This window comes from Panthera uncia, assembly GCF_023721935.1.
Source record: "Panthera uncia isolate 11264 chromosome A1 unlocalized genomic scaffold, Puncia_PCG_1.0 HiC_scaffold_16, whole genome shotgun sequence".
NCBI lineage: Eukaryota > Metazoa > Chordata > Mammalia > Carnivora > Felidae > Panthera > Panthera uncia.
The window spans coordinates 9,445,895-9,471,379 of record NW_026057576.1 but is presented as its reverse complement, the minus strand read 5'-3'; the positions used below and the strand labels follow the sequence as shown (position 1 = coordinate 9,471,379).

The following is a 25,485-nucleotide window of genomic DNA, read 5'->3' as shown; positions in this document are numbered from 1 at the left end:
GGGGCCATCAACTCTAGCTGGGACGTAGAGATATAGCCCAGGCCCACGGGCGCACACTGTAGAGGGGTACAAAGCAGTTCCTTTAATTTCAGCTATTCTAAAAACTATTCAGACCACATTGATCTGAAAGATAGGTGATATCAACAAAGACCAGGCCATGGTGCGTTCTAGATAACACACATCAATAGTCTCCAGGAGAACCAAATCAGCCTGGTTAAAGTTGTCAAGTCTCCTTCCCCAGCTACTATCAGATGGTCTTTCTTTACATGAACAAACAGCCCATGGTCCTGACTTGAATTGAATTAAACAGAGATGAGCCTTCATGCCAATAAATAGATGAGGAAACTGAGGGATAGTGAATTGGCCATAACCTCAGTCCTACTGACTAAATCGCACACACGCCCAGGGCATTGAGCTAGGTGCTTTACAAATGAAAATGACATTCACAGATACGATCTCCATGTCCTAGAGTCTCAAGCTATAAGCTGATAATACCAGCGCAAAGAAACGAATAGAAGCTAAAGTCTGCAGACTGTAAGAAACCGAGGTGGCATCCAGGAAATGTCTTCCCTCCCGTATCACAAACACACAAAACGCAGTGTGTGGCTATGAGCTTGTGGCAAGATTAAGTAAGTCACCCATAAGAGCAGAAAACATCATATGTGTGTCGTACAAAAGCAGTATCTTGTGTGGGTTCCTTTCCCCAGCTATCAGCTTGTCTTACAGGCTCTCTATGGAAAGGAGGTCAGTAGTGGGCATGACCAGATGTGGACGCATTCAGTTCTAATAGAAATAAAAAATTGTGAGGCTCATATACGCCCAGTTAATTTTTGACAGAGTAATTCAATGAGGAAAGGAATGTCTTTCAAACAAAGGGTGCTAGAACAACTGGCCATTCATGAGGGGGAAAAAATGAACCTTGACCCTTACACCCAAATCGCACATGTATAACTAGAAATGGGTCTTCAACCCAAACCTAAAAACGAAAACTGCAAAGCTTCTGGAAGAAAAACATAAAAGGAAGTCTTTGTGACCGTATGGAGGGCAAAGTGGTTTGTCTTTCATTTTTTTTTATTTTTCTTTCATTTATTTTTCATTTTATTTCTTTCATTTATTTTTTATTTTTCATCTTTTTATTTTTTCTTTCATTTTTTCATTCTGTGTACAGTTGACATACAACATTACATGAGTTTCAGGTATACAACATGGTGATTCAACTTGTCTGTATGTTATCCTGTGCTCACCACAAGTGAAGCTGCCATCTGTCACCAGACAATGCTATTACAATGCCATGGACTAGATTCCCTAGGCTGTAAAAAGTTGTCGTTGTTTTTTAAAGACACAAAAAGTCTGAGCTGGGTAAAGAAAAACATCAAAATTTAAAACATTTGTGCTTCAAAAGACACCATTCAGAGAATAAGAGGGCAAGCCACAGACAGGGAGAAAATATTTGTAATACATAAACTTGATGAAGGATGTAGTCTCTCCAGAATATATAAAGAACTTATTCCCAGCCAGTGATAAGAAGATGAACAATCTCCGTTTTAAAAAAAAAAAAAAAAAAAAAAAAAAAAAAAAAAATGGGTAAATGACTTGAACAGACATGTCACAAAAGAAGATCTACAAATGGCCGATAAGCGCGTGAAAAGATGCTCGGTGTCATTAGTCATCGGGAAACGCAAAGTAAAAGATCCCACCATAAACCTTCTGGAATGGTTACCAAGGACGTGGGGCAAGTGGGACTTTAACCCATTTCTGGTCAGAGCGTAAAGTGGTAAATGTAAAAAAAAGGGCTAAATACAAATAAAAACGCTTCGGAAAAAGTTTGGTAGTTTCTTAAAAAGCTAAATCCACATTTACTCTATGACCTGGCAGTCCCTTGTCAGATATTTGTCCAAAAGGGATGAAAACACGTGTCTTGTCGCAGTCGGGGTTTCACCAGAGAAGCAGAGCTGCTGGAAGATTATGTACGTGTTTATATATTTATATTTATACATATAATCCATACACGTATATGCATGTGTCATAGGGATCCGAGCTTACACAACTGTCTATGTGAATGTATTTGTTTTCTAGGGTCGCTGTAAAGAAATTTAAGACAATAGAAACCTATCGGGACACAGTTCTGGAGAGTAGAAGAAATCCAAAATCAAGGTGCTGGCGGGGCCATCGGCTTCTGAAACCTATAAGGGGAAGGTCCCTCTCTGCTCCCCCCAGCTTCTGGTGGTGGCCAAGAGTCCTTGCTGTCCATTAGCTTGCAGCTGCAGCCCTTCAGTCTCTGTACCTGTCACTACCTAGTGCTCACCCCTTAGGTCTCTGTCTTCACATGGCCATCTTCTCATGAGGACAACAGTATGTTGGATCAAAAGTCCACCCTACCCCAGTGTGACCTTTCTTAATTCATTATATTTGCAACGACCCCATTGCCAAGCAGGGTCACATTCTGAGGTACGGGAGGTTAGGACTTCAACAGGTCTTTTGGGGGACACAGTTCAACCCTTAACTGTGCAGCTTCTGTTCTCCACTTGGTGGGGAACAAGTGGTTCTCCATTTGGTGCTGGAGCCTCAAATCCAAAAGGGCAAGCCGACAGGCAAACAGGGGCAGGTAGGGAGGTACATGAAGCGGGGGAAGCAAGAACTGGACAGACGCTAAAATCTGTGAGGAAACCACGAGGACAGGCTGGAGCCCATATCTTTCACACACCGACTTTAAGCCCAAACCTCAATGACTGCGGCTTTCTGCCGGAGAATCTGGCAGCCTCGTCACAGTCCAGTCAGAGAAGCTGAAGGAGTTCCTAGAACAAGCTGGAAGAACTGAGGGCCCAGCCAACTGCCCTAAGTCAACCGGTTGAGCCAGCAGATAGGCAAGAATGTGTGTGCCAGAGAGCCATGTGCCCTGCCTAACTGCTAAGCATAAAAAGATGGCTGCTGGTTCGCGTCTACCTTCCAAACTCATGTCAAATGCCTCCTGTAGTCCACACTAACCCAGAACTATGCAGGGAGATGAGAGGAGGGTGGGAGTCAACTTCTGCCAACCGCCTGTGCGTGTTGATATTTTGACCTCCTCCCACGAATCATGAATGTTCTTAATGGCATCTAGAACAGTGAATCCTTTCCAGAAGATTTTCAATGGACTTTGCCCGGATCCATCAGAGAAATCACTATTTATGGCAGCTCTAGCCTTACAAGATGTATTTCTTAAGACTCCTAAGTCAAAATTACTTCTCGATCCATGAGCTACAGAATGGATGTTGCATTAGCATGCCTGAAAACAGCATTAATCCAAAAAAAATATATTAATCTCCTTGTACAACTCCTTCAGAGCCCTTGAGTGACAGGTGAATTGTCAATGAGCGGAATTGTTGGAAGTTATCTTTTTTTCTGACCAGAAGATCTCAACAGTAGCTTCAAATATTCAGTAAGCCATGTTGTAAACAGATGTGCTGTCCTCCAGGCTTCGCTGATCCACTGATAGAGCACAGACAGAGCAGATTTAGCATAGTTCTTAAGGACCCCAGGATTTTTGGAATGGACAATGTGCGTTGACTTCAGCTTCAAGTGATCAGCTGCACTGGCCCCTAACGAGAGAGTCAGCCTGTCCTTTGAAGCTTTGAAGCCAGGCATTGGCTTCTCCTCTCCAGCTCTGAAAGTCCTCGGTGGCATCTTCTGCCAACAGAAGGCACTTTGGCCTACACTGAAAGTCTGTTCTGGAGTGTAGCCACCTTCGTGAATTCTCTTCAGCAGATCTTCTGGAGAACTTGCTGTAGCTTCTACACGAGTGCTTACACATTCACCTTGTACTTTCATGTTACGGAGACGGCCTCTTTCCTTAAACCTCACGAACCCACCTCCGCTGGTTTTAAACTCGAGTGGCTTCCTTACCTCTCTCTGTTTTCATAGCGTTACAGAGAGCTAAGCCTTGCTCTGGATCGGGCTTTGGCTTCAGGGAATGCTGTGGCTGGTTTGGCCTTCTATCCAGACCACTCAGACTTCCTCCACATCAGCAATAAGGCTGCTTCACTTTCTTATTTGTGTGGTCACTAGAGCCGCACTTTTAAGGGCCTACAATAACTTTCTTTTTTCATTCGCAACTCGGCTGCCGGTTGGGCCCAAGAGACCTCGCTTTCAGCCTGCCTCGGCTTTCAACACACGTTTCTCACGAAGCTTCATCATTTCTAGCTTTTCATTTAAGGTGAGAGACATACGACTCTTCCTTCCATTTGAGCACTTAAAGGCCGCTGTCGGGTGACTCATTGGCCTTATTTCAATATCGTTGCGTCTCAGGGCACAGGGAGGCCTGAGGAGAGGGAGAGAGACAGGGACGGTTGGTTAGGGGAGCAGTCAGAACACACACATCTATCCATTCGTTTCACCTTCTTATATCAGCGTGGTTCCCGGCACCCCAAAAACAATGACCATAATAACATCAAAGAACCCTAATCGCAGATCACCGTAAAAAATGGGATAATAATGAAGAAGTTTAAAATATCATGAGAGGAGCGCCTGGGCGGCTCAGTCAGTTGAACACCCGACTTCGGTTCAGGTCATGATCTCGCAGCTCTTGAGTTCGAGCCCCGTGTCGGGCTCTGTGCTGCCAGCTCAGAGCCTGGAGCCTGCTTTGGATTCTGTGTGTGTGCGTGTGTGTGTGTGTGTGTGTGTGTGTCTGCCCCTCCCCTGCTCACACTCTGTCTCTCTCTCTCAAAATCAACATTAAAATAATTTTTTCATCAAAATAAAATAATAAAATACGATGAGAGCTACCAGAATGTGACACAGAGACACTAAGTGAGCAAAAATGGCCCCCATAGCCTTGCTCTATGCAGGGTTGACAAATCTTCAACCTGTACATCTACGTTAAAACCTGAAGGATGAGTAGGAATCAGCTTAGCAGAGACAGGAGGAAAGAGGAAATGATGTGTTCAAAGATCCCGAGCAGGAGAAAGGTCACAAGGCAGCTGAGGAACTGAAACGCTCGGCATTTAGCTGGAAACTAGATTGAGGAGATGGGAGGGGACGGGCCTGGGGAACCACTTCACCGAGGGCCTCGCCAGTGCGGCCAGGAGTTTCAAAATGATCTTGGGAACAGAGAGAAGCCACTCCAGGACTTTAAGGGGAGTTGTCTCGAAACAGGATGGGCATTTGCCATCAGCTGAGCAGGGTGGAGACGGGGAGAGCAGCTGGGAGGCCGCGCCAGAGGTCTATGGAGAAAAGGGGATGAGTTAGACTTGGCGTGGTGGCAGTGACCTTGGGCAGAAGGCGGTGGGTTGGAGGACTGTTTCTTGAGGAGTAACTGCAAGGGTTAGCGAGGGATGAGGGATAAAAGGAAGAGGAGTCAAGGGTGATTCTCAGAGGTCTGACAACCTTCCAGATGAGTCTTGGTGTAATTCCCTCGAGACTCTTCATTATCATTGCCCTTGCAGCCCTTTGCTGGGGGGGGAACGTGTGGGCACACAGCCTAAGTTCCCGGTGCCACGTTGACTCGGGCTACCGTCGAGTGAATGCTTGATAAGCACCCTAGCTCGCACACGGTCGCATGGCAACACGACAGCGAGGTGGCAATATCAGACCTGCTGCGGACGTGTGTGTATTAAAAATGAACGCCCGTCTTCCGTGGTCTCGGATAGCAAAGGACCAGAGGGAGGCGTGTGCGGCCGGCAGAAGGGGGGGGGGGGGGCATGTAGAGTAGACTCGGTGAAGGGTCCACGAACCCTGTGCCGTGACCGAGAATGGAATTACAAGCTTCATTTCCCCCCAAGTACATGGCCACAGGGGGTTCCCAGCTCGAGATGAGGGGCGGAGCATCCACACAGAATTCCCATCCCTGCGACCACAGCGCCCGCAGAGAAGTGGAGGGACAAATTAGAAAAGCGGCTCTAATCCCAGGAGGGGGCCCTCGGGCGGCAGACGGGTCCTCGTCCTCCGCAGAGAGCAGGGAGAGGCGAGAAGTCCTGTGGGGGTTGCTCGGCCTTATTTTATTGACAGAAATGATGCAACAGGCAAGGAAAGAGAATGCTCAGATCAAATGACGGGGCATTTAAAGATTCAGAAGTTAAGCTTCTTCCCCCAGCAAAATTAGCCTGACCACAGTACCAGAATATATATAGCATTAGAGTGTTTTTGTTCCTGTTTTCCTTTTGAATAAACCAGCCGAAAACATTATTGTTTGCGGTGCTAAATGGATTTCATAACCAATACAGGATGTGGCTAAATTCATATTACTGTGATAATTTTAATTGAATTTCCTGACTCTTACATGCTTAATTGTCAACTTTTAGCACTGCATTAAACATAAGTTTCCAACGTTATTAATATGAAATGCTCACATTCCCTTAAGACCGTGATTATATTTTGCTTATCATTCCTGCATGTTGTATTAAGTCTATTTAAAATATGTCCCCAGAGACCCTTATATGTTTACTGCATTAGAAGAAAAACAGATGTTCTCACATATCCTGATAGATATTGCAATTTACATTGTATATGAAGGTTGCTGAGAACCACTTAGAGGTTTTTTTTTTTAGTCGGCCAGAGGGCTTAAGGTTTAAGTAATCCACACTATCCGATAGTGTGTGACACTATAAAATGCAAAACAAATGCCAGTCACACTTTCCAAACGCAAACACACATTTTAAAAGTATCCTTGGAAAGAGGGAAAAAGGAGCATTTGAACCACAGCCTCGTTGTCCTCAGGCTGTGTTTGAATTACATGCACAAGTGAGCAGTTGCCTCAAGTTTACCTGCAGAACTGCCCCAACTGTCCCTCCTCACTCACGTGGAACTTGTCCCTGAACCCCACTTGTCCAGCACACTCCGCGAAGTCCGACATAGCAAAGACAACCCTGAGCAGCTCAAACAGATTTAACGGAGACTATTCACTAAACAAAACAGCATTTGATTCTCTGAGCTGCCCTAAGAAGCCTGGTCATTTTATATAGGATCGTAACAAGCTTAGTCGTCTGAAGTCCATACTTCCAGCAAGAGAATCAAAAGCTAGAATAAGGAGACAGGTGAGTGACAATGTGGGAATATTTATCGAATGCAGCTAAATGCAAGCACTCTTACACACGTTACTTTATTTAGACTTTAAAACAACCCTATGCAGAGGTATTGTTGTCCCCTTATCCAGAGAAGAACACTGAGACTGAGGGGTCACCCGGTAAACAGGAGGTGAAACTGAAGTCCCAGTCAAGGTTGCTTTGGCTTCGGAGAATCATAACAACGTAATTGCTAACAGGTTGCGGCTGCCTTTTCCCCTGCACGGCGCCGCCGACAGAGAAGCATCCAGGTTCCTGAGCGAGCCCGGATGCACGTGGAGATGTTCGGCACGCCCACTGCCTGAGAAGGCAGCACCACCTTCACCTTGGCCAGGGCACTGTGGCACAGCCGTATTCCTCACAGCAGAGAATCTTCCCAGTAGCAAAAGGTAACAGAGATCAGGTGTGGTAAATACACCAGGCACGGTACCAGGTGGCTCGTACTCAACGTCTCCAAAGTCCCTATGATGACTGCCCTCATTTGCAGATGAGGAGAGTGAAGCTCAGAGAACCCCAGCAACTTGTCCGTGGTCACACAGCAAGTTCGAGCACGGTACTTAAGGCCATACTTGTCAGTCTCCAAAGCCAGTGAGACCTAGGTGTTTCATGGAGGCCCCGGGGGGCTTAGGCAACCGGTCATGGGCGCACGTCGACCTGGAGAAGGAGCAAGGTGGCGAGCCCAAGGACCAGGACAGCCCTCCTATACCTTGCGACATGCCATAGCCAGTTGAGAAACGATCTGACCTCAGAAGGGCCCCCGCCCCCGCCAAGGGCTAATCTCTTACGACCTTGACAGACGCTCAAAAGGGGGAGCACGGCACAAGACTGCAGTGAGTAGCAAGACAGAAGCCAAGAACGGCGTTGCTCGCTTAGTAAAATGAACACTTTGGCAAGCCCTGAGTTTCCCAACAGGAACCAGAGACCGTAAGCTAAGTGGAGACGTTCTGCCAAATGCCCAGGGCCCGTTGGCAGGCGGTCGTCTAAGAGGCCACAAGAAGTCCCCCAACGGAACCACCTGCCAATGTTTCCCACGTCTAGGGTCCTCCCCTCTGGCGCGGCCACGAGAGCCCGACAGCGGACTGCACACCACGTGCTGGTCCCCGGAGCACCCCTTGGGCTCCCGGGCAGCTGGCAGCCTGGCAGGGGTCCCCCCCCCCCGACAAGCCCCCTGCCAGCCGCTGCCTCTCGGGCAGGAGCCAGGGGAGGAGGGAGAGCGGGGCAGAACGAGTGCAGCCTGCGGAAAGGGATCACTCACACACGACCATAACGAAGCGCTCACCCCCCTGGTTTCCGCACCTTTGGATGTCTCCCTCTCCTTGCCCTCCCCCTCCCCCTGCGCAGCAAAAGCCTTTCTGTGAGGAGGGAAGGAGCCCTTCCCTGCCCAGGTGTCTTTCTCAGGAGAGAGGAAAAAGGGTCCTCTGGCCTCTCCCTCCAGAGGAACGGAGACATATTCTAAGCCCTTCATGAATCTCGGAACACGCGGCTCAGGTTTTTTCTGTTAAGGTTAGTACATCCATCACTTATCCTAATGCTTATTCAGCATCCTTTTAGAAAGAGCCAGGGCTGGGAGTTCCCTCGACAAAGTAGCTTTCAGGGACTCGCCATTATTTAGTGCAAGGCAAGTAAGAATCCCTTAGCTGTTGATTAGGAGTGCGACCCCAGGATGCAGATTTATGGAACAAGACTGGAGAAGAAATTTGGTTCAGAAAGTAGGTGGAGTTGGACGTACATCCCAGGACCTTCGCGCTTCTGGGAGCCGTCGGCTCTTAAAACCACTGCCTGTGCCCGAGGACTCAGGTGGGTTTGTAGGGGGGCACGTAGAAGATGCCTCCAACACACACACACACACACACACACACGCACACATGCACACATGCACAACGAGCACCTCAGAGACAGCCAACATCTTCTATGTTCCCAAGGCTCCCCAGGGGGCCTAAAGATTTCCCAAATTCAGAGGTTTTCAGATTTTTCCCGTGCATTCCATGAGAGCTGCGGTTAAATGCCAGCATTTTTTGCTTCTGTTGACTTCCCGGAGTTGTGCGAGGTCCTGTTTGCAGTGACGACAACTCTACAGAGCTCTAGCAAGATCATCCAGCTGTGTCGGAACGCCCCCTTGGCACGGGGCTCGGGGGTGGGAGGGGAGAGAGGGGCAGAGGTGGGGGTGGGGAAATCAGGGCCTGCAGAGCCCCCACAGTGGGAGCGGGTGCCCCTTCAGCCTCACCTCTGCCAGAGCTGTGGCACCTCCACTTCCCTAGTCCCATGTGCCGGGAAGCGATTTCTGTTCCTTTCCTGGGTGCCTCATGCCTCATCAGCCTCACCAGACAAAACACACTTCAGATGAGGATGGGGGTTGGTACAGTCTTCTGACTGTGGGGTCAGAGGCAGTGCAAGGAGAGGACCCGAAGTTGCAATGTTATCTCACTTACTCATTTCCTTGTACCCTGCAGAGAGGAAGGCTCATAGGTTCAGGTCCACAGAAGGACAAGTGTCCCACGTGGACACTTCCTCTTTTCAAACGTCTGTGCCACCCCCTCTTAATCTGTCTCCTACTCTACCCTCGCAGCCCGGTGTCCTCGCCCCTTCCCCTCTTTAGAAAGCTAATCCTCCCCATCCACCATTTCCAGCCCTTCAACCCCCGCCCCTTCCTCCATCCCGCATCCCCAGAAAGTGCTCCTTCTTATGTCTTGGGAAGTCCAGCTTCTCAGGCTTTGCTCAGATGCACAACCTCTCTTCAGCTCAGCTTTTGCCAATTTAGGAGTGGAGAAAATGAGATGCAGCAAAGAAGATGTGTGGGCTCTTATGCCCAGGCATGGCTGGAGGCAAGTTGGCTTAGGCACATCCAGGACCGGGACCCAAAACTCCCGACGATGCTCCCTGCCTACAGTTCTGTGTCTTTGCGAGCCGGCTTCTTCCCCTCCGGCTGGATTGGGCTCTAATTCAAGGGCAATGGTGGTGGTGGGTGTTTCACTCCACTTCAGAGTCCCCAACAAAGAGAGCTACGACAGACAGTATCCGTTGTAATCTGGAGTAGCAACCCAGTCTGGCTTGACTTGAGGCAAATGTGTTCTTCCTGTTAGCATGGCTTTGTTCCTGGGCCTTGCAGAATAAAAAATCCTGGCACCTTGGTCCCGGCCCACCTTACAAACTCCATGACATGTCTTAGCAGCTGTTACTGGTTGAATTGCATCCTCCGAAAGATACGCTCGAGTCCTAATGCCTGCAGCCTCAGAATGTGATCTTATTTGCAAAAAGGGTCACTGCAGATGTAGTTATTTAAGTTAGGATGAGATCATCCTGGGGTCAGGGGGGCCGTTTTCCAACATGACTGGTGTCTTATAAGAAGACAGACACTCGGGGCGGGGGACGGGGGGGGTGACAACAGAGGCACATGTGACAATGGAGGCACAGATTGGAGTGATGGATCTACAAGCCAAGGTTTGCAGGCAATGCCAGGAGTTGAGAGAAAATCATGGAAAAGATTCTCTCCTGGAGCCTTCAGAGAGAGCATGGCCTGCCAACATGTCCATTTGGGACTTCTAGCCTCCAGAATGAATTCCTGTTGTGTGAGGCCTCCCAGTTTATTGTACGTTGTTATGACAGCTCTAGGAAATGAATACAGCAGTAAATACGGGTTGTTCCAACTCGAGTCGACTCTTAACGGTCACTAGCTATCACTGCGACAGGAGATACTTGTGCCTCAGTTCACCCCACCAAATGGAAAACTGTTTGAGTCGAGGCCTGCTAGGCACTTGCCTATCCCTCAAATCAATTTCTTCAAAGAACAAGGATAGGTTAATATTAAAGGCTAAACGAATTACTCAATAGCAGGCAGTATAGACGGACTTACGGGATCTCAAGGCAAGAAATTGTGCAATATCCATGCCGGGAACTTGAGCAGTGCCTGCTGTGGGACAAGGTAATACAGTCTGTCACTAAGTGCACGAAGAGTAGGTTCTGAACAGAAGTGGCTGTTGTTCTCCCCGACATCTCTAGGATCCAAACATTTGCCATCATGCTTTCTCTGTCTTTAAGTTTTTAAGACATAGATTCGGTTAAGATATTAATGAGGCGGTTACCTTTCAAAGAGTCAAAACTTGCAAATGTAATTGGTGAAGCCACTCTGGAAAACAGTGTGGAGTTTTCTCAAAAAATTAAAAATAGACCTACCCTATGACCCAGCAATAGCACTGCTAGGAATTGACCCAAAGGATACAGGAGTGCTGATGCATAGGGGCACTTGTACCCCAATGTTTATAGCAGCGCTCTCAACAATAGCCAAATGATGGAAAGAGCCTAAATGTCCATCAACTGATGAATGGATAAAGAAATTGTGGTTTCTATACACAATGGAATACTACGTGGCAATGAGAAAGAACGAAATATGGCCCTTTGTAGCAACGTGGATGGAACTGGAGAGTGTGATGCTAAGTGAAATAAGCCATACAGAGAAAGACAGATACCATATGTTTTCGCTCTTATGTGGATCCTGAGAAACTTAACAGAAACCCATGGGGGAGGGGAAGGAAAAATAAAAAAAAGGTTAGAGTGGGAGAGAGCCAAAGCATAAGAGACTCTTAAAAACTGAGAACAAACTGAGGGTTGATGGGGGGTGGGAGGGAGGGGAGGGTGGGTGATGGGTATTGAGGAGGGCACCTTTGGGGATGAGCACTGGGTGTTGTATGGAAACCAATTTGACAATAAATTTCATATATTGAAAAAAAAAACCTTGCAAATGTAATTAATGACCTGAATAAGACAGTGCTGCTTCTATTGCAAATAGGGGCAGCCTTGTGGAAGGAAGGTTGAAAAACTCCGTTCATGAATCTTATGCCCTCCTGTGTACCCCTTACCAGGTTGAGAAGCCATGAAATAAACATATATATAATAACTTATATATGTATAATATTATATATATATAAGTAAACATATATATATAATAACTTATATATATTATATATATACACACACACACATATATATATATATATATACACATATACATATATACATATGTATATATATATTCTGGATGTTTCTTTGTCCTCACTCTCTTTTTAAAAGTTTTCCATGTTTACTTATTTTTGAGAAAAAGAGAGAGACAGAGCGCAAGCAGGGGAGGGGCAGAGAGAGAGGGAGACACGGAATCCTAAGCAGGCTCCAGGTTCTGAGCTGTCAGCACAGAACTCGATGCGGGGCTCAAACAGGCCATGAGATCATGACCTGAGCTGAAGTCAGGCGCTTAACCGACTTAGCCACCCAGGCACCCCTGTCCTCACTCTTTATTTTTCCCCCAAGACGTTTTTAGGTGATTTTTTTTTTAATTTTTTTTTTAACGTTTATTTATTTTTGAGACAGAGAGAGACAGAGCATGAACGGGGGAGGGTCAGAGAGAGAGGGAGACACAGAATCTGAAACAGGCTCCAGGCTCTGAGCAGTCAGCACAGAGCCCGACGCGGGGCTCGAACTCACGGAGCGTGAGATCGTGACCTGAGCCTAAGTCAGACGCTTAACCGACTGAGCCACCCAGGCGCCCCTCCCCCAAGACGTTTTGTAGCACTCTCCTGGTTTGTGAGATTGACCTACATCCAGCTGCAAGGGTGGGTTCTGATTTGTCCAAAGTGATAGGTGCGATCACTCCCCTTCTGCCGCAGAGGTGGGTACACTAATGTAGTCGTCGCACAGCGTGAAAATATTCCTCTCCCTGGTCTCCATTGCCACTAGGGGGTGGCCATGTGATCGGTTCTGAGATGTGAACAGAGTCCTGATTGGGGCCTCCGGAAGGTTTTTATGATGGTTTGGTTATTTGGGTTTGGGATTTTTTTTTCTTCGATTATAAAGGGGCAGACTCAGCAGCGTGCTGAGTCTTAACGTGTCTGTCCTCTTCTTCCTGCCAGAGGCCAGAATGGGACGCCATTGACGAAGCAGCCATCTTGCTTCCAGGAAAACAAAATCCGCTCAAAGAAGACGGTGGAGCAGAGAGCCAGAAGGAACCTGGCTCTGCGAAGACAACTCCCTTGAGCAGCTTGACCAGCCCGGGTCCACCTACCTCTGGAAACAAACTGAAAACCCTATCTGAATCAAGAAGGTGGAAACTGGCATAAGTGAGAGTAGACAAGTAGATCAATAGAACAAAACAGAGAGCCCAGAAATAGATCCATGCTGGCCATACAATTAAAACCTGATCTACTGAAGTTCATCAAAATTTAAAGTTTCCACTCATCAAAGACATTAAGAATATGAGAAGGCAAACCACAAACTGAGAGGAAATATTCACAACACATTTATCTGGCAAAGAGCTTGTATCCACAATATACACACCGCTGTAAATTAAAAAGAAAAGAAAACAAAGGGAAATGCAACCCAGGGTTTTTAAAGAATGAGCTAAAGACTTCAAAGGGCACGTCACAGTGAAAGCTGCAGAAATGACCAAAGAGCGCATGGAAAGGCATGTAGTCACAACCACGTGATATTTCACGTCCGCCAGGATGGCCAAAACGTTTAAAACTGGCAACACTTCTGTCCGCGAGCATGCGGGGCAACGGAACGCTCACACGTTGCTGTTCAAATTATCGTGGGCGTTTGGAAAAACCGATGGGCAGTTTCCCGAAATATTAAATATGCACCTATTTATTACCCAACCATTTTCCTTCTGGCTATTTGCCCCAGAAAAGTGAAAACTTAAAAGACGTATACAATAATGTTTTTAAATGCTTTATTCACAACAGGCAAAAACTGAAAACGGCCCGAATGTGTACCAACAAAAGAATGGGTACAAAAAGTGTGGCATGTTTATTCACTAGAATACTACTTAGCAATGAAAAGGAAAGAACTACTGAAACTTTCAACCACGTGGATGAATACTATGAATATTACGTTGAATCAAAGGAGTCAGACACAAAGGGATACATTCGGTATTGTTCTATTTATATGAAGTTCTAGAAGCAGGCACAACTAAGCCATGGTAAGAGAAATCACAACAGTGGCTGCCTAGGGGAAGGGGTCAGGATTCACAAGAAAGGGACATAGGATCGTTTCCTAGGGTGATAAACATGTTTTATATATCAATGGGGTGGTTTCATAAACTATATAGTACCTTTGCCAAAACTCACTGAACAGTACACTGAAAATATGTGGATTTACATCATGTAAGTATCTCAAAAACAAAACTAACCTAAACTAAGCAAAAAACCTTATTTGGTTAAGTCCCCGCAGTCGTGTTTCTTTTAATGTGGCTAATGCCATCCATCCTGATTCAGGAAGGAAAACCTGGAGCAAAAAATATAAAGATAATAACAGAAAAAATGAAGAATCAACAGCAGGCGGTGTGGTACGCAGCACACCTCCGTCCACAAGTCCTTAAATCATGTCAAAGCGTGTAAAATTAATTGCATTCCTCATATAGTTTAATGGAGTTTCTCGTGTAGGTGGGTCAGCTTTGTGTACCAGTCATGTTGCATGGAAATAGGACACATATGGTTATTCCTGAGGGGAAGCTCAGGGCCCAGGGGAAGGTGGGCTACCAGATGTTCCTGACATCCTGGGACCAGCTTTAAAAACACAGCTGCAGGGGCGCCCGGGGCTCAGTTGGCTAAGCCTCCGACTTTGGCTCAGGTCACGATCTCACGGCTCTCGAGTTCAAGTCCTGCATCGACTCTGTGCTGACAGCTCAGAGGCTGGAGTCTGCTTCGGATTCTCTCTCCCTCTCTCTCTGTCCCTCCCCTGCTTGCTCTCTCTCTCTCTCTCTCTCTCTCTCTCTCTTTCTCTCTCAAAAGTAAATAACCATTAAAAAAAATAACTCACTGCTGGAAAACTGGGTGTGTGAACCAAACGTACCCAAATCTTTGAAGTTCCAAGAGACCCAAACTAGAATAGGAGTCAGGTTTGCCAACGGAGGAGAGGGGGCGTATCCTTGGTGCTTGGACTCCTTCTGAGGTCCCGCTGGTGGTTCTGTCCCCATCCTGCACCCTGGTATCCAACCCAGCCACATATGTGGTGAGTTGGTATTAGCTCGAAGCAGTTTTCAAGGCAGTAGAGGCCCTTCCGTGGAAGATCTCCTCCCTTGCCCATTTATCACTACCCAACAGACATAGTCTTGTCCTCCGGCTCCAGGGCAAGCGTTCTCCCCAAATCCTCCCCTATCCCCCCGCTGAGGCCCCAGAAAGAAAATCCTGCAGTTGTCCATCTGCAGCACATCCCTCAAACCAAGAAAGTGGCCCTGCCTGTCCCCCGCAGCTTTGCTGGCAGTCCTGCTTTGAGCTGCTGCTACACCTTTGTTGAGACACGGCACGGAGATGTCACCCGGTCTCCACGGGACACCAGCGCTTCGTTCCGTACTAAAACCACCCTTTCGTCTTTTCCATCGGTCTGCAACCACTTTTAAAACACCACTGGAGGGGGCATCCGGGTGGCTCGGTCGGTGAAGCGTCTGACCCTTGACTTCAGCTCAGGTCAGGAGCTCGTGGGTTTTGAGCTCTGGCCCCGCACTGGGTTCCAGGCACTGACCGTGTGGAGTCTGCTTGGGATTTTCTCTCTCTCTCTCTCTCTCTCTCTCTCTCTCTCTGCCCCTCCCCTGCTTGTTCTCTCTCTCTCTGTCTCAAAATAAATAAATAAACTTAAAAAAAAATGATAAAATAAAATAAAATGCCACTTAGCATCAAAACACATTTGTGGATATGGGTCCTGAGGGGCGAGGTAGTACTCCTACATAAGGGGTCAATCAGCACCGAATACGCTTATTCCAACCCGTTTAGACGATCATAAACTCTAAAAAGCACAATTTCTAAAATCCTGGCAGAGAACTCTTACAACTCTGGGGAACAGTCCGGTGTGTTCTCGCCCGCCCCCAGCCTTGGCCTGGGGCTGCAGACCCCATCGGAGAAACCCCTCACCCTCTCTCACGTTTCCCTCGATGTTTTTCTGGCTCTGCCTCAGATCTGACTCCATGGGATGCAACAGCACGTGTGACGAGTCCCAGGGGGTTTTCACGCAGGCCTGTCCTAGGATTACTATAAAAGCGATATTTATGTCCTGGTGGTTTTCTAAGGTCACCTGGCCAGGTATTACCTTCAGACTTGATGTAGCTGTCATAGAAGGAAATTGCAGGAGAAGCTTCCTGCCTCTTGGGCTTTATTCCCAGGCTTCCTTACTTTTCAGCTTCTGACGTGCACTGACGTCGTTAGGCCTCAAGAGCAGGACAGAAGGGAGCGGGGTGGAGGCCTTTGTGCCCAACTCGCGGCCTGCCTTCCTCTCCCCTAGCAGATTGGCAGACTGTCGCCTGTCAGGCCCCGCTGAAGCTCCCGCCTGCGTGGGTCCCTGGCTGTCAGCTGGAGGAGAAGTTCCAGGAAGTGGATGTTGTTTTTCAGGCTCAGAAAGGCCACATGCTAAAAATATCGATGGCAGAGGCTGTCACCAGGGAACACTTGGCAGTGAGGAAGATGTGCTGTGAAATGGAACAGCCTCGTCCTTCGGGGAGAGGTTTCTCGACCGGCCCGATCCGTGAAGGAGCCTTGGTGGCCAGCCCTCCGCGGAGCTCTGAACACAGGGAGCTCTCCTCGCCAGGAGATAGACACCCCCACTTCTTGACTCCTACCCACGCGGGCTCCCTTCTGTGTTTCCTCTTCGGGTAAATGAGATCATGGCTCCCCCGTGTTCCTGAGCTCAAAACCCAGGAGTCACCTTCGTGACTTCTTCGCCTTCACCCCCCTGCGTTGACGTGCCATTCTCCGGTCCCCTGGCGGTGCCTCCGCTTCCGCTCTCTCATTACCTCTCGTCTGGACGACTGCGGTGGCCTCTTACATTTTCTTGCTGCTCCGGCACTCCTTTTGCCAACTTAGGCCACACACATCCTCACAATCATCATCATCTTTTACGCCTTTAAAAAAACATCGCCCCCATCGCATACCAGTATGGCGCCTTGAAAAGGAAGGCTCTTCCCAAACTCTTCTCCAAGCCTTCGTTTCTGTGCGTGTGTCTATTGCTGTCTATGAAACGACTCCCAGAACCAAAGCCTTAAAGCATCAAGAGAACACCTACTGTCTCTCAGTCACCGTGGGTCAGAAAATCTGGAGCGTCTTAGCTGAGCGGTTCTGGCTCAAGGTCTCGCCTAAGTTCCAGTCAGGATATCAGCTGGGACTGTGGTCACCTGGAGCTCTGACCCAGTTCTAGCGGATCAGCTTCCAAGAAGGCTGGTTCACACAGACAGCAGGAGCAGGTTGGCGCTGGCTCATGGCGGGAGGCTTCCGTTCCTTCCCCACGCGGGTCTATCCCTAGGCTGCTGGGTGTCGTCACCACAAGGCAGCTAGCTTCCCCCACAGCAGGCAGTCCACAGAACAGCAAGGGAAGTGGCGACATCTTCTGTGGCACAGTCTTAGAAGTCACACACCATCACTTCCACCACGTTCCGTTGGTCACACAGACCACCCCTGAGACAATGCCGGGAGGACTACAAAAGAACATGAATAGCAGGCGTTGAGGATCATTGGGCGCCATCTTGGAGACAGTTTTCCACCTTGACCCTCACCGTCTCTTCCTACACACCCTGAACTGCAGTCGAACAAATGATCCTCCTCCCGTTTCTACCTGACAAAATCCTACCTGTCCAACCAGGACTCACACGGCCATGAAGTCCTCCCAGATCCCACAGGCTTTAATAAATTCCTCCCCTCCTGGTCCACTTAGCATTTCTTTTCTTTTCTCTTCACTTTTCTTCTCTTTTCTTTTCTTTCCTCTTCTTTTTTTTTTTTTTTTTTTTTTTTTTTTTTGAGAGAGAGAGGGAGAAAATGAGAGGGGAGAGGCAGAGGGAGAGAGAGAGGGAGAAAATCTCAAGCAGAAAATCTTAAGGTGTGACTTCCACACCTAGCACAGAGCCCAATCCCAAGACCCTGGGATCATGACCTGAGCCAAAATCAAGAGTCAGACGCGTAACTGACTGAGCCACTCAGGCACCCCCCACTTTTCTTTTTTTTTTTTTAGCACTTAGCATTTCGACCTCTATGGTAGTGCTTATCACATTCTGCCTTGTGTTACAATTGGGTACAAATGTAACTAACTACCTCCGAAAACCCCTGAAAGAAAGGACCCATGATCTATTCTCTTGTTCACCCAGTCCTTGGGAAAGTACTTACAGAAGTAGATGCTGTATATGGGTTTATTGAATTGAATGTGTCCTCCTTCCTGTCAGGGTTACTGGTTGGGTTAAATCCTACAAGAGAAGAGAATATTTCACTTAGCATCATACTATGTGCCTACTATGTGCTAGCTTTTGGGGATAAACATGGTCCTTGCTGCCACAGTGTCTCAGCCTAGTGAAACATTTGTAAATTCTCATGAATGACCAGACAAATGGAGCCACATTCAAAATTCTCTACGCCGTCAACTCAGCACATTGGAATATTCGAGAATATTCCTAATTTTTGAAAAATATTTTACCTGGAAGATTTTGTGGCCCAATCTTTCCGCTTTATCCTCAGCTTTTTAATGATGGTTCCTACTCATTCATTCATTCATTCACCTACCTAATCAGCCATTCATACATTCAACAAACACTCGCTGAGCAAGCCACTGTGGGTATTTAAAGATAAACGAGATGAAGTGTCTCCCTTTAAGATTTTTGAAATCCAGCAGAGGAGACAAACAGGTACACAAAGCACTATAACACAACCAACCGTTAGCACAGGAAAGGGAGGAGCATGACAGCAACAGATTTCAAGGGCAATTCAGAAGATGCTCTCCAGCCTGCACGGTGAGGGGGCGGAACCCCCGCGTCTGCTGTAGAAGCTGCTGAGGGCAACATTAACCTCCTCAAGCTACATCAGAGACGAACGGCTGTGTCTTTTTTGTCCAGAAAGATCTGGACCCCCTCCTCTGGTCCCCAGAACGAAACCTCACCGCCAACCTCTCCATCTTTCTACTCAAGGCGTTGAGAGCCAACAAGGGAAACAGGAACAGGACTGTCAATTAAGATCAAGTTCAAGTTCGCCAGGTGAGCCTTCTCAGCAGCATCCCTCCCTGGGTAAATGGATCAGTCCTCACCTGAGTACTGTCCTTCCCCGCTCTGAAGCGGCCTGGAGAGGACAGGCATACCAATGATTCAATACTAGTGACTCTATGAATCGAGAACCTGCCGACGGTCCAAGAAGGGAAAAAATAAATACATGCTCATATATCAATTCCTAGAAAATCGGTACTATTTCTATAGTTACCGTATTTTTTTTTTTTTTGAATCATGAATAAGAATACCTGGGCGGTCCCATTGTTTGCTACATGAATCCAATAATGGGATGGAATATTTTATTTCATTGTTTTCCTGGAACCCTGGGACATATGATTGCTAAAACAAACCTCATAAATGCTCATTTATTTTTAATGCATTTATTTTAATGCATGCAAGACATATCATACACATAAAAAGGATTTATAAGACATATGCACATTTTAAAGCTTAATAAAATGAACACCGGGTACCCACCACCCCACTCAAGAAATATATGTCAGTTGATTATTAATAATAAGAGCTAATATTTTCTAAGCACTTATTATGTGCCAGACACTGTTCTAAGCACTTTACATATATTATCTGATGGATTTTCACAACAACCTTATATGTTAAGCATCACTATTATCATTTCATAAATGGAATAACAAGCCTCTGTGTGGGAGCTTGCCCGAGGACACACAGATAATAAGTGGTCGAGCTGGGGTAGAAACCTAGACAGTCTGCCTCTAGAGCCCATACTTTATTTTTTTTTTTAATATTTATTTATTTTGGGGAGAGCACAAGCCGGGGAGGGGCACAGAGAGGAGGACAGAGTATCCAAAGAGGGCTCTGGGCTGCAGGCTGATAGCAATGAGCCCAATGCAGGGCTCGAACTCATGAACCTCAAGATCATGACCTGAGCCAAAGTCAGACGCTCAACCGATGGAGCCACCTGGGTACCCCCAGAGCCCACACTTTAAATCACTACACTATACAGAGGCCCTTGGCTGTACAGGATATTGGGACAAATTGACCATAAGATGAAACGTGTATGCAAACCAAATGTCTCTACTGACTCCTACTCTTACATGGAGGGTGAGTTGGGGGGCAGAAGCCTTCCTAACCACAACAAACAAAAAACTCCTGAGCCCCAGGCTATCGTTGCCAAACAGCAGCAGATTTAAAAGATGTAAAGGCAGAAACAACAGGGCAAAAGGTATAATGATTTTAAAAAATCCTATTACCCGCACCTACAGACACATATACCTCATGGTTATTTTGCATCAAATGCAAACTTTATCCTGAAACAGCCAAACATGATGTTAGAGCTTCAATGATCATGGGAATTTTTGATTCCACAAATAACAATTAAGGGGAAGATGGTTTCAATTGATATATTCATCTTAATCTCAATAGGGCGGCATGCAAGGGCCATGACTTTTTTTTTTTTTTTTTCCAAATGTCCGAAATCAGAGTATTGGTGGGAATCAAAGATCTTTTTAAATGACCGAGCTTTAGGGGCGCCTGGGTGGCTCAGTCAGTTGAGCATCCGACTTCGGCTCAGGTCATGAACTCGCGGTTTGTGAGTTCAAGCCCCGCGTCAGGCTCTGTGCTGACAGCTCAGAGCCTGGAGTCTGTTTCAGATTCTATGTCTCCCTCACTCTCTGCCCCTCCCCCGCTCATGCTCTGTCTCTCTCTCTCTCTCTCTGCCAAAAATAAATAAACATTTAAAAAAATTAATTAATTAAAAAAAAAAAAAAAAAGACTGAGCTTTAGAATGCCAGACAAAACGCCAGGAAGGTCTGGCTGAGGTTGTGCGTCTGTGCAAGGCTTCCGGGGCAGAGAAAGAGCCTGCTGCAGAGCCCGGTGGGCGAGGTCCGTCCCCCTCTTCCTTCCCCTCCCCTTCTCCTTTCCTGGTGCTTGGGTTCTTCCTCTCCGCTCTTCCCTTCTGACTTCACTTCTTTCCTCCCACTCACCCTCCACTCCACGCACTGCATTTGTCTTTCCTTCCACACCCATTCTTACAATCACCTCCTATTTCTGCACCCAAATGCCTCTTCTTTGCACCCTTCAGACCCCTCGGGGAGCTCACCGAAGATGTGTAATGTGCCTCCATTAACAGCTGGTTCCGGGCTCCAAAGCATGGAGCACATTTGTGCAGGGACATAGGCAGGCAGGGTACAGATGCGAACGAGACTGGGTCCTCCTGGCCCCAGACAACTTCCCGTCTAGAGAAGGAAGCAGACAGAAGCCCATATAACAAACCCAGGCTGAGTGGGCTAAGGCAGAAAAGTAGGGCTAATACTATGGGTGAGCAGACCCCTGGGGGGAGGCCAGATTCATGCTGCAACAAGGAGGGCTTCCCGGAGGAGGCAGCAACTGAGCAGAAGTGCAGGGTCCTGCCTTTCTTATCTCCGAAGCTTCACGTGAAATGCTCAGGACAGATGTCTTCACAGGGGTTAGGAGAAAGGGTTGCCGGAGAGTTTCAGCACCCGCTTGCATAACCGCGGGAGCCCGAGCTCTGCACACAACCACGCCTGTGGCTCCCCGCCCCAGCTCACACAGCTACGATTCCCCCGGGGATTCTGTCTCGAGGTGCAGAGCTCCGAGGGAGATCAGCAGAAGGGAGCAGAGACAGTCTTAAAGATCTTGCCTTCCCGGCCCGGAATGAGAATCAAACGCAGGCCCGGACACTCAGCTTCTCTCACGTTCCCTCACCCCCGGCCCCTCTGTACGGGGTTTCCAGCCTGCCTGCCCTTCGGTTCAGACTCAGGACAGCAGGGAAGGTGAGGAAGTGGAGAGGGAGGGCGAAAGCAGATGATTCTTTCAAGAATCTGCTCTTGAGCAAACCACTTCCCCTCCCTGGGCCTCAGTTTCCTCATCCACAAAATGAGAAAGCCCGTCCCTGCCAGCCCAGCCGGGCCAGCTGTTTTCTGTTTCCGTCCTGCCCTCCCTCGGTATGTCTTTCTCTTGCAGTCAGATGGGGCTGTTTCCCAGTTTCTGGAAACCGCTTCTCACCATCTGCCTATCATCGTCCTCTTTCCCCCTGTGGCTTTTCTCTCCCCTGCCTGGGCTCCACGGTGGGGGGACACAGGCCATGCTGCTGTTACTTTGGGGCCGGCCTTTCGGAGCCTCCCTCCCCTCCGCCTCACAGCTTTCAGTGGGCACACACGGACAGGAAGCCGGGCTCTCGAACTGTGTGCTCAGCACTTGGGGCAAGAGCCATTACCCCCAGCCTGACTCACAGAAGGGAATTCAGAATCTCTGCAAGGCCAGCCGAGCCAGGTTGGGGAAATGGCCTCCTTTTTTTTCCCCCCCCCTTCGAACCCTGGTTAAGACTTCAAGGAAGAGTTAGGTGAGCGTGGTTGTTGCAAGACGGAAGCGAGGGGCCCTCCAGGCAACGGCGAGGACACGGTCTGAGGCGGGTACGGCGTCCGCGGTTGATAAATGGGAGAATGAACGCTGCTGTGGATTCTGTCGCAGAGGACGTTCCCTCCCTTTAGCACCGCTGCCAGAGAAAGGGACTTTTCTAGGATACACTCCATATGGAAAGATAGGACAACAGTCCCGTGCGCGTAAAAGCCATTTCCCTTTGGGTCGTTGTGCTGGAAGCTTCCTCCCGGCTTCCTTCTCCCGAAGCAGCTCCTGACGGGACACATTGGTCGGAAGGGCTGGCAAAGCAGGGCAGGCTGCTCAGGCGACCCAGGCGTGCGGGTGGGGCGACCCTCCTCCACTTGGCCGTTGGTCCATCTGTCCCTTCACTCCCGCGGCCCTTCCTTTGTGCGCCCACCTCCTCCTGCCTCCCCGAGAACAGACCTGCGACGCTATGCCAGCCTGAACTCCCATCCCCACCCCGACAGGCACAGCCCACGGTGCCAGGGGTGAGCTCATGAAGGTCACAAATGTATCTGTTCTCATCCCTCACGACAGTCTTGCTCTCTCCCTACACGAAACGCCTCCAGCATTTGTCTTCTGGAACGCTCAGCCAGCGTCCAATAAACTCTGCCTTTTTTGATTGTAATCCCTTTGATGCACAGGCCCAGGGTCCCCAACCAAACTGCAAGTCGCTCTCGAACCTCTCTAACCCCGGTACCTGTCAACGTGTCTCATTCATAGTCAGCGGATTCCTTTTTATTTTTTATTATGGTTTATTACACAGATAAAACATGCTCACGGTAGGATTACATGTTTATTGGCAGAGTAAATCACCACAGAATCAAGTGCACAGCCTCCAAAGCTATTAAAGAAATGCAAATTTTTTTTAAATGGAAGATATTCTTATACATGTATTAAATTAAGGCAAATCAATAAAAATGAAAAAATGCTATGCAGGAGTGATTATGGAAAAGAGTGTGCTTACACAGCATTGGTGGTGGGGGGGCCACCTATCGTTCGGTTCAAGACTCTGGAACACTACCTGGAGGTATCTCACAGGACGCATAAAGATCCCCATGTCCTAGGGCGTCTGAGTGGCTCAGTCGGTTGGGCGTCAGACTTCCGCTCAGGTCACGATCTCGCGGTCCGTGAGTTCGAGCCCCGTGTCGGGCTCTGTGCTGACAGCTTGGAGCCTGGAGCCTGCTTCAGATTCTGTGTCTCCCTCCTCTCTGCCCTTCCCCCGCTCGCACTCTGTCTCCGTATCAAAAATAAAAATAAACGTTAAAAAAAAATTTAAAAACAAAAGATCCCCACGCCCTTTAATTTGGGATACGAGTGTTAGATCTGGCATCAGGGTATCCTGAACCTTCTCCATTCTATATTCTCCTCTCCTTGTTGCCTTCTCTCTCTTTCTCTCTGTCCTCTCTGTGTCATCTCCTCTCTGTCCACCTCCCCTCCACCTCCCCTCACCGGGGATTTCCTTCTGCCACTGTGTCTGTCCTCAACCACATTGCCAAGAGCCCGTCCTCATTCTGCTCCAGAGTAGAAGGAAATGTCTCCCTGGGCTAGACTTTAAGCCTCTGTCTTCCAAGTGCCTTCTCCAGTGTGGGTAAGTCCCGCCTTGCTTGTGCTCCTCCCATCAGAGACTTCACCAAGCCCTCCGGGTGAAATCAGGGTGTTCCCTGTGAGACATCACCAAACACCAGCACTCCGTGTGCAAGGCCAGGGAGCTCTCCTTTCCTCCCTGGAGTGGGCGTGCGGAGCAAAAGCCAAGAGCAGAGACTCGGAGCTTGCTCATGGAGAACATGCACAGGCCAAGGCCAGCAGCGAGACCCCCCCCCCCCACCGCACTGCCTCCTCCCCAGCTCCCTCTCAGGACCAGAGGAAAGAAGAGATGGGGGGGCGGCGGGGAGTGGGGGTGGGAAGGGAGTGCCTGTGCTGTTTCCTTACTTAGCTGGTCCTGTTTGCTCTTCTCTCTGCCGTCCAGCGGCCACTGTCATGGTAGCCCGTGCCTACTTCTCTTCCGAGCCAGTTTGGAGGTTCCGCTGTGATTGTCCCGTGGACAAGCTCTCCGTTGGGAACTTCACAGAAGCACAAGGTCTTGGCTCAAATACTGTAGCGGACGCTGAGGGTGCCACGGCTGGAGGCCAGAGGTCCACACTCTTCACGGCACCCGGCAGATTCTTTCTTTACTTTTTTCTTTTTATTGGAGCTTCGTCGACGTACAATGTCATGTTAGTTTCAGGTGTTCAGGGTAGTGCGTCAACAGTTCTATACATTATACAATGCGCACCACCTCCAGTGTGATTGCCATCTGTCACCATCCAACGTTTTTACAATATTATTGACGATTTCTTCTCATCCCTGTGCCTTATTGATTTCATAACTGGAAGTTTGTACCTCTTAATCCCCCTCATCTATATCGCTCATCTCCCCCACCCCTCCCCTCTGGCAGCAAGTTCTTTCTTTATTTTTGAGAGAGAGAGAGAGAGAGAGAGAGAGAGCACAAGTGGGGGAGGTGCAGAGAGAGGAGGAACAGAGGATCCCAAGTGGGCTCCGTGTTGACAGCAGCGAGCCTGATGGGGGCTCAGACTCACAAACCGTGAGATCACGACCTGGGCCAAAGGCTGCCGTTCAACTGACTGAGCCACCCAGGTGCCCCTGCGAGTTCTTTCCTGTAGAGAGAATCCAGAGCACCTGCATGGCTTCCACAATCCCCTAAAAATCACCTACTTCTAGGGATCCAGGAACGGAGTTTTAAGAAACGTTAGCCTTAAAGTTCTAAAGTTGCCCCCTTCCCCCTCCCTGAGACAGGAGCTGGATGCTTTTCCCCCCAGATCAAGCAACAAGTGAAAGGAGATATAAGGGAACCGCTGGAAGAAAGCGGGAGCCCCTCTCGCACGCGGAAGGACATGTGCCTGGTGCTGCTGTGGGATGGGCAGAGGGCAGCGGGATGGATCTTGCTAGAGCTCCATTTGTGTCTCTTCAGTTTGGGAAGCATGGACCCTGGTGCCAGGGGCATGGGATGAGGGTAACAGCGGGAGCTCCTGGAATTCGTCGGCTAAAAACGCACACGGTTCCTGTTGCACAGCAGTGTGA

The 25,485-nt window shown here is 48.5% G+C and overlaps 1 long non-coding RNA gene across 2 annotated transcripts; it reads right to left on the bottom strand.

The window, feature by feature from the left end:
• Window positions 1–1,567: 1,567 nt before the first annotated feature.
• Window positions 1,568–24,231, bottom strand: LOC125934100 (uncharacterized). Of its 2 annotated transcripts, XR_007461215.1 has the most exons (5): window positions 23,857–24,231; window positions 21,104–23,637; window positions 18,161–18,237; window positions 16,101–17,478; window positions 1,568–4,297 (listed from the first exon to the last, which is right to left on the bottom strand). It is a non-coding gene; the product is annotated as an uncharacterized LOC125934100 (long non-coding RNA). The 2 variants fall into 2 exon arrangements; XR_007461214.1 differs by having other exon boundaries at window positions 21,104–24,231.
• Window positions 24,232–25,485: the final 1,254 nt, after the last annotated feature.